Source organism: Sciurus carolinensis, chromosome 10 (genome assembly GCF_902686445.1).
Source record: "Sciurus carolinensis chromosome 10, mSciCar1.2, whole genome shotgun sequence".
Taxonomy (NCBI): Eukaryota; Metazoa; Chordata; class Mammalia; order Rodentia; family Sciuridae; genus Sciurus; species Sciurus carolinensis.
The window spans coordinates 98,553,704-98,561,339 of NC_062222.1; positions in this window are offsets into that span (position 1 = coordinate 98,553,704).

The following is a 7,636-nucleotide window of genomic DNA, read 5'->3' on the forward strand; positions in this document are numbered from 1 at the left end:
CCTGCATTACAGAATGTTCTCAACAAAATATTCCATGAGGAGGAAATGAAAAACAACAATGTAGGTCAGCAAAGGGAGGAACTACCTTAGAGAAAAACCACTCAAAGGAGAAACCAAGCCAAATTAAAAAACAAAAATAAGCCAAATGACTGGGTATACAAATCATATCTCAATAATAACCCTGAACATTAATGGCCTAAACTCATCAATCAAAAGACATAGACTGGCAGAATGGATTAAAAAGAAAGACCCAACAATATGCTGCCTGCAAGAGACTCATCTCATAGAAAGAGATACCCACAGACCAAAGTTGAAAGGATGGGAAAAAACCTACCATGCACATGGACTCAGTAAAAAAGTGGGGGTTTCCATCCTTATATCAGATAAAGTGGACTTCAAGCCAAAGTTAGTCAGAAGGACTAAAGAAGATAAAGAAGGACATTTCATACTGCTTAAGGGAACCATAAATCAGGAAGATATAACGATAGTAAATATTTATGCCCCAAACAATGGTGCATCCCTGTACATCAAACAAATTCTTCTCAATTTCAGGAATCACATAGACTACAACACAATAATTCTGGGTGACTTTAATGCACCACTGTTACCACTAGATAGATCTTCCAAACAAAAACCAACCAAAAAAACCATAGAACTCAATAACACAATCAATAACCTAGACTTAATAGACGTATATAGAATATTCCATCCATCAACGAGCAGATGCACTTTCTTCTCAGCAGCACATGGAACCTTCTCGTTATGCCACAAAGCAGCCCTTACAAAATGCAGAAAAATAGATATACTGCCTTGTGTTCTATCAGATCATAATAGACTGAGAGTAGAAATCAATGACAAAATAAAAAACAGAAATTACTCCAACACCTGGAGACTAAATAATATGCTATTGAATGAAACATGGATAACAGAAAACATCAGGGAGGAGGTAAAAAAATTCTTAGAGGTCAATGAGAACGATGATACAACATATCAAAATCTCTGGGACACTATGAAAGCGGTACTAAGAGGAAAATTCACTGCATGGAGCGCATTCCAGAAAAGAATGAAAAGTCAACAACTAAATGACCTAACATTACAGCTCAAAGCCCTAGAAAAAGAACAGAATAACAGCAAAAGTAGTAGAAGACAGGAAATAATTAAAATCAGAGCTGAAATCAATGAAATTGAAACAAAAGAAACAATTCAAAAAATTGACAAAACAAAAAGTTGGTTCTTTGAGAAAGTAAACAAAATAGACAAACCTTTAGCCACTCTAACAAAGAGAAGGAGAGAGAAAACTCAAATTACTAAAATTCGTGATGAAAAAGGAAATATCACAACAGACACCACTGAGATACAGAACATAATTAGAAGCTACTTTGAAAATCTGTATTCCAACAAAATAAGATCTACCAAAGACATTGATAAATTTCTAGAGACATGCTCCTTCCAAACTGAACCAGGAGCACATACACAATTTAAACAGATCAATATTAAGCAATGAAATAGAAGAAGCCATTAAAAATCTACCATCCAAGAAAAGCCCAGGACCAGACGGATTGTCAGCCAAGTTCCACAAGACCTTCAAAAAAGATCTCATTCCAATACTTCTCAAGGTATTCCAGGAAATAGAAAAAGAGGGTACCCTACCAAACTCATTCTATGAAGCTAATATCACCCTCATACCCAAACCAGGAAAAGACACATCAAGGAAAGAAAATTTTAGACCAATATCCTTGATGAATATAGATGCAAAGATCCTTAACAAAATATTGGCAAACCATATCCAAAAGCATATTAAGAAAATCGTGCACCACGATCAAGTGGGGTTCATCCCTGGAATGCAAGGATGGTTTAACATCTGTAAATCAATAAACATAATCCATCATGTCAATAGATTTAAGGATAAGAATCATATGGTTATTTCAATTGATGCAGAAAAAGCGTTCAACAAAATACAGCACTCCTTCTTGCTCAAAACACTAGAAAAAATAGGGATAGTAAGAACATACCTGAACATTGTAAAGGCTATTTATGCTAAGCCCATGGCCAACATCATTCTTAATGGAGAAAAACTGAAACCATTCCCTTTAAAAATGGGAATAAGACAGGGATGTCCTCTTTCACCACTTCTATTCAACATTGTCCTCGAAACTCTAGACAGAGCAATTAGACAGACTAAAGAAATTAAAGGGATACGAATAGGAAAAGAGGAACTTAAGCTGTCACTATTTGCTGATGACATGATTCTATATTTAGAGGATCCAAAAACCTCCTCCAGAAAACTTCTAGACCTCATCAATGAATTCAGCAAAATAGCAGGCTATAAAATCAACACACATAAATCAAAAGCATTTTTATATGCAAGCGATGAAACAGCTGAAAGGGAAATAAGGAAAACAACTCCATTTGCAATAGCCTCAAAAAAAAATAAAATACTTGGGCATCAATCTAACCAAAGAGGTAAAAGATCTCTACAATGAAAACTACAAAACGTTGAAGAAAGAAATTGAGGAAGACCTTAGAAGATGGAAAGCTCTCCCCACGTTCTTGGATAGGCAGAATTAATATTGTCAAAATGGTCATACTACCAAAAGTGCTATACAGATTCAATGCAATTCCAATTAATATCCCAATGATGTACCTCACAGAAATAGAGCAAGCAATCATGAAATTCATTTGGAAGAATAAGAAACCCAGAATAGCTAAAACAATCATTAGCAGGAAGAATGAAACAGGGGGTATCGCAATACCAGAACTTCAAATATACTACAAAGCAATAGTAACAAAAACGGCATGGTATTGGCACCAAAATAGACAGGTAGATCAATGGTACAAAATAGAGGACACAGACACAAACCCAAATAAATACAATTTTCTCATACTCGACAAAGGTGCCAAAAATATGCAATGGAGAAAAGATAGCCTCTTCAACAAATGGTGCTGGGAAAACTGGAAATCCATATGCAACAGAATGAAACTAAACCCCTATCTCTCACCCTGCACAAAAATCAACTCACAATGGATCAAGGACCTTGAAATCAGACCAGAGACCCTGCATCTTATAGAAGAAAAAGTAGGTCTAAATCTTCACCTTGTTGGCTTAGGATCAGACTTCCTTAACAGGACTCCCATAGCACAATAAATAAAAGCAAAAATCAATAACTGGGATAGATTCAAACTAAATAGCTTTCTTTCAGCAAAGGAAACTAACAGCAATGCGAAGAGAGAGCCTACAGAGTGGGAGAATATCTTTGCCACTCATACTTCAGATAGAGCACTAATTTCCAGAATATATAAAGAACTCAAAAAACTCTACACGAAGAATAACCCAGTCAACAAATGGGCTAAGGATATGAACAGACGCTTCACAGAAGAAGATCTGCAAGCAATCAACAAACATATGAAAAAATGTTCACCATCTTTAGTAATAAGAGAAATGCAAATCAAAACCACACTATGATTCCATCTCACCACAATTAGAATGGCAATTATCAAGAATACAAGCAACAATAGGTGTTGGAGAGGATGTGGGGAAAAGGCACACTCATACATTGCTGGTGGAGCTGCAAATTAGTGCAGCCACTCTGGAAAGCAGTGTGGAGATTCCTTAGAAAGCTCAGAATGGACCTACCATTTGACCCAGCTATCCCACTCCTCGGCCTATACCCAAAGGACTTAAAATCAGCATACTACAGAGATACAGCTACATCAATGTTCATAGCTGCTCAATTCACAATAGCCAGACTGTGGAACCAACCTAGATGTCCTTCAATTGATGAATGGATAAAGAAACTGTGGTATATATACACAATGGAATATTACTCAGCTATAAAGAATAATAAAATTATGGCATTTGCAGGCAAATGGATGAAATTGGAGAATATCATGCTAAGTGAGATAAGCCAATCTCAAAAATCCAAAAGGCGAATGATCTGACTGATAAGCAGATGATGACACATAATGAGGGGTGGGAGAAGGGCAAGAATGGAGGAAGGAGGGACTGTATAGAGGGAAAAGAAGGGTGGGAGGGGTGGCAGGGAAGGAAAAAATAATAGAATGAATCAAACATCATTACCCTATGTAAATGTATACTATGCAAATGGTATGCTGTTACTCCATGTACAAACAGAAACAACATGTATCCCATTTGTTTAAAATAAAAAAAAGAAAGGCATAAGAAATCTTTGATGAATTCAGAGATTATATGCAGCATTTTTCATAGTCCTTATAGTTACAGACAAGGATTAAGCTCTTGAGCCAGTAGTGCATGGGAAAAATTTTTCATGGTGGGAAGAGGGCTGAGGAAGGCAGAAAGGCTAACTATTAATTGAGCACTTACTATGTATCAGAGTCTATTCCACACTACATCCTGCCAGTGCTGGAAGGTAATGTTTATCATCCCCAATTCCGTACTCCATCTTCTTTGAAGAAATGGGCTCAGAAAAGCTTGATTTGCCCCAAATCAGCAAGCTTATGAGCCAGAATTTGAACCCCAGTCCATCTACTCTTATCAAGATGTTTCTCAAAAGTGAAGAATCAATAAGAATAAAGGTAGATGACCACTTCACAACAATTATGTCCCTTAAAGTTGCAAGCACTTTACATTCATTTTACAGCTCTGATGATAGCAAAGGAAAAAAATTCTGAGCACATAAGAGCACCTTGTATTTTTTCCTGTAAAATCTTGATGAATACTGTTTTTATCTCTGCTCACCTCTGCTTCAGGATGGGGCCAGGGTAAAGACTTGATGTCCCTCAAGTCCCCGCCCAGGATGCCTTTCTACACGATGCGCATCTCAGCCCAGTTCCCAGGACTCATTCCCACCATGATCAGAGCCTGGAGCTCCCGTGAGCCAGGGTTGACTCCGAGGAACCAAACTCGAGTGAGACTCGCTCACTAGGAGAAGCATGAGGAGGTCAGGTGCCTGCAGGCTTGGGATTCTAGACCAAGCCCTTCTTCTCCTGCAGCTGTTTTCAAGGGGAAGGGGTCAGCAATCAGCAGAACACACAGAGTGACCCAGTCAAGCAGGTGAGGTCTAGAGGGTGGACTGGGAGGGGGCTCTTCTTCAGGAGGTCAGGGAAGTCCTCTCTGAGGATACTGAGGGTGATTCACCTGTGTGGAACGAGGGACGTGCAAGGGAGGAGAAGAAAACAGCAAGAAGATCACCTGAGGTACAGGTGTGTGTGAGAAGCAGGAGGAAGACCAACTTGCACGGTGCTGAAGAGCCAGCTCCTGGCTCCCCGCTCCTGCCTCTCCCCAGGGTCCTGTGGTCCCTGCAGGGACTGAGCTGTGGCACTCTCCCATCCAGACCAGAGTTCCACAATGGACGCATCACCAGTCCCAGGTGGCGACTGGGAGAGACCAGGTCACTGAGCTGGTTACCAGGGAACCAAGTTTGGGACAGCACTCCCAGATTGAATGCAGGATAGGGTCTCGGGAAGAAGACAGATGTCCACCTGGTGAACCAGGACAAGACAGCAGAGCAGCAGCAGAGGGTCTGGCTGTGGATGTCCCCAGGAGAGGGCTGAAGAGTGCTTCTCCATCTGCACCTCACCTGCTCCCAGGTGCACATTCCTCTTTGCTTTGTCTCTGCTTCTGGACCTTCTGTCAGCTCCATTCTAACCACAATTGCCACCTCGCCAGTCTCACTTTTGCCTCTTTCCGGAATTCCCTGCCCTTCGATGCTCTGGGGATTCAATCCCCCACCCACCTCAAGCTCGGCACAAATGTCACCCTTGCAGTGATGCCTCCCCAAACACCTTCTTCCAAATTGCAAACGCAAGATCGGAGAAGTTCACTGGCCAAGGAAGAAGACCCTGGAAGGGTACCTGGCTCAGCCAAGGACATTTTTGAAACCAAATGTCACAGCACTTCCAGGGTAAATCAGGCAGTTGAAGGTTCTAAATTGTCAACCAGCCTTCCCTTCTGGTACCCTGGGCAATTTGGGGGATTAAATTAAAACTCTAGTTTCATACATACACCACTAACACTTAGATCTGACACATGACAAGATTTTTTTCCCTAATTTCTTGAGGAATATAAATAATACATTCACAAAATTCAAAATTGAAAATATGCAGAAAGGCATTCAGAGAAACTCTCTCCTGCCCCTCTGTCAATTCAACTACCCACCAACCTACTCCCTCCAATGAAAGCTCCGAATGCTGTCAGTATGTGGTGTCTCCTTCCAGAGGTGGTTTGCAAAACTCAATCAAAGATGTTTCGATTTGCCTCTCCTCTATCCAAATGGTAGCCTGCTTTACTCTGCTCTTTGCTTTTTCACTCAGTGCCTTAAAGTTAGCTCCTCTTGGCTTCTTTGTCCTTTTGACAGCAGCTTAGTCATCTCTTCAGGTGTATTATCATGTTTTATTTAAGCAGTTCCCTTTTGATGAACACGTGAGCTGTTTCTAATCTTTGACTGTTAAAAACGGTACTGCAGCGGGATCACCTTGTACACAGGTCACTTCGCCGTGGGTAAATTCCTGCAGGATTGCTTTATCAGGGATACAAGCACTCTGTTTTGATAGACAGTGCCCAACTCTCCTTCCTATGAAAGATCCCGGGGTGAGTGTATGCATGGTTTAATTTCCACCCTCCTAGGGCAAAGATGTGTTTTAAAACTGCTGAAATATGACTACTGAAGCCAAAACAATCCACCACTTCAGTGCTCAGGACCAGGTACATAGTTGGAGCTCAATAAGAGTTTGTTGGTTAAGTATACAGGAGAATACAAAATGAGTAGATGGGAGCTAGTAATAAAATTCAAGAAAGCTCTAATACTGACTCCTTCCAGAAAGTCTCCCAAACTGCAGTCGACATTCACTCCTCTCCCTTTTGGTGTTAGAGCCAGAGTTTGAGACTTAAATGTTCTCTGTTTCTTGTGTTCCTTTAGTGTCTTCAGACTAAGGATAAATTCCTGGAGAATCCGAACCACAGAGAATAGCAGTAAAGAGCACCACGGATGGGATCCCAGCTCCACCATTTGCCAGCTGCAGGGCTTTGGTCAGGTTACTGATCAACCTGGACCAGTTGTCTGGTATGTCAGGTGGGGGAGATCACACTGGTACCTGGATGCTCCATGGGTGATGTCGAGAGAAGTAGGTACTCTCATGTGAGTCATGAGCTTAGAACCCATGCCCGCCAGTAACAAGCCCTTGGCAAAGGTTCCCTCCTTGCTGTGACCCTGTTTCGGTTGGACCCTCCCCATTGCATAGGGTAACAGTGGGCACAAAGAGGTATTCTGCTAATATTTCACCACTGATCCAGTACACTTTAGCTACAATCCACTTTAGCTGGATGAGGCACGTATTGTTGCTTCTGATTCCTATTCAGCATCTGAGATCTGCCTAGCTCAGGTCAGGGTGAGCTTGGGCAAGTATATGTCAACTTCTCCATGAGTATTTAATTTTTTCTACCGGGAGCCAAGCCCACAGCTCTGAACAAGACAGTAAAATCTTTGTCTTCATGGAGGCTTCATTTTAGTGGAGACAACATAGCCCTTGGAGCTAAGTGTGTGTGTGTTGGGGGGGCGGGTTGGGGGCGGGGCGGGAAGCAGCCGTTCTGGAGAATCCATGCCATGAAATGGTTTTGTTTCAAAAGTTGCAGAGGCAGATCGTCCAAATTGTCTGCCAG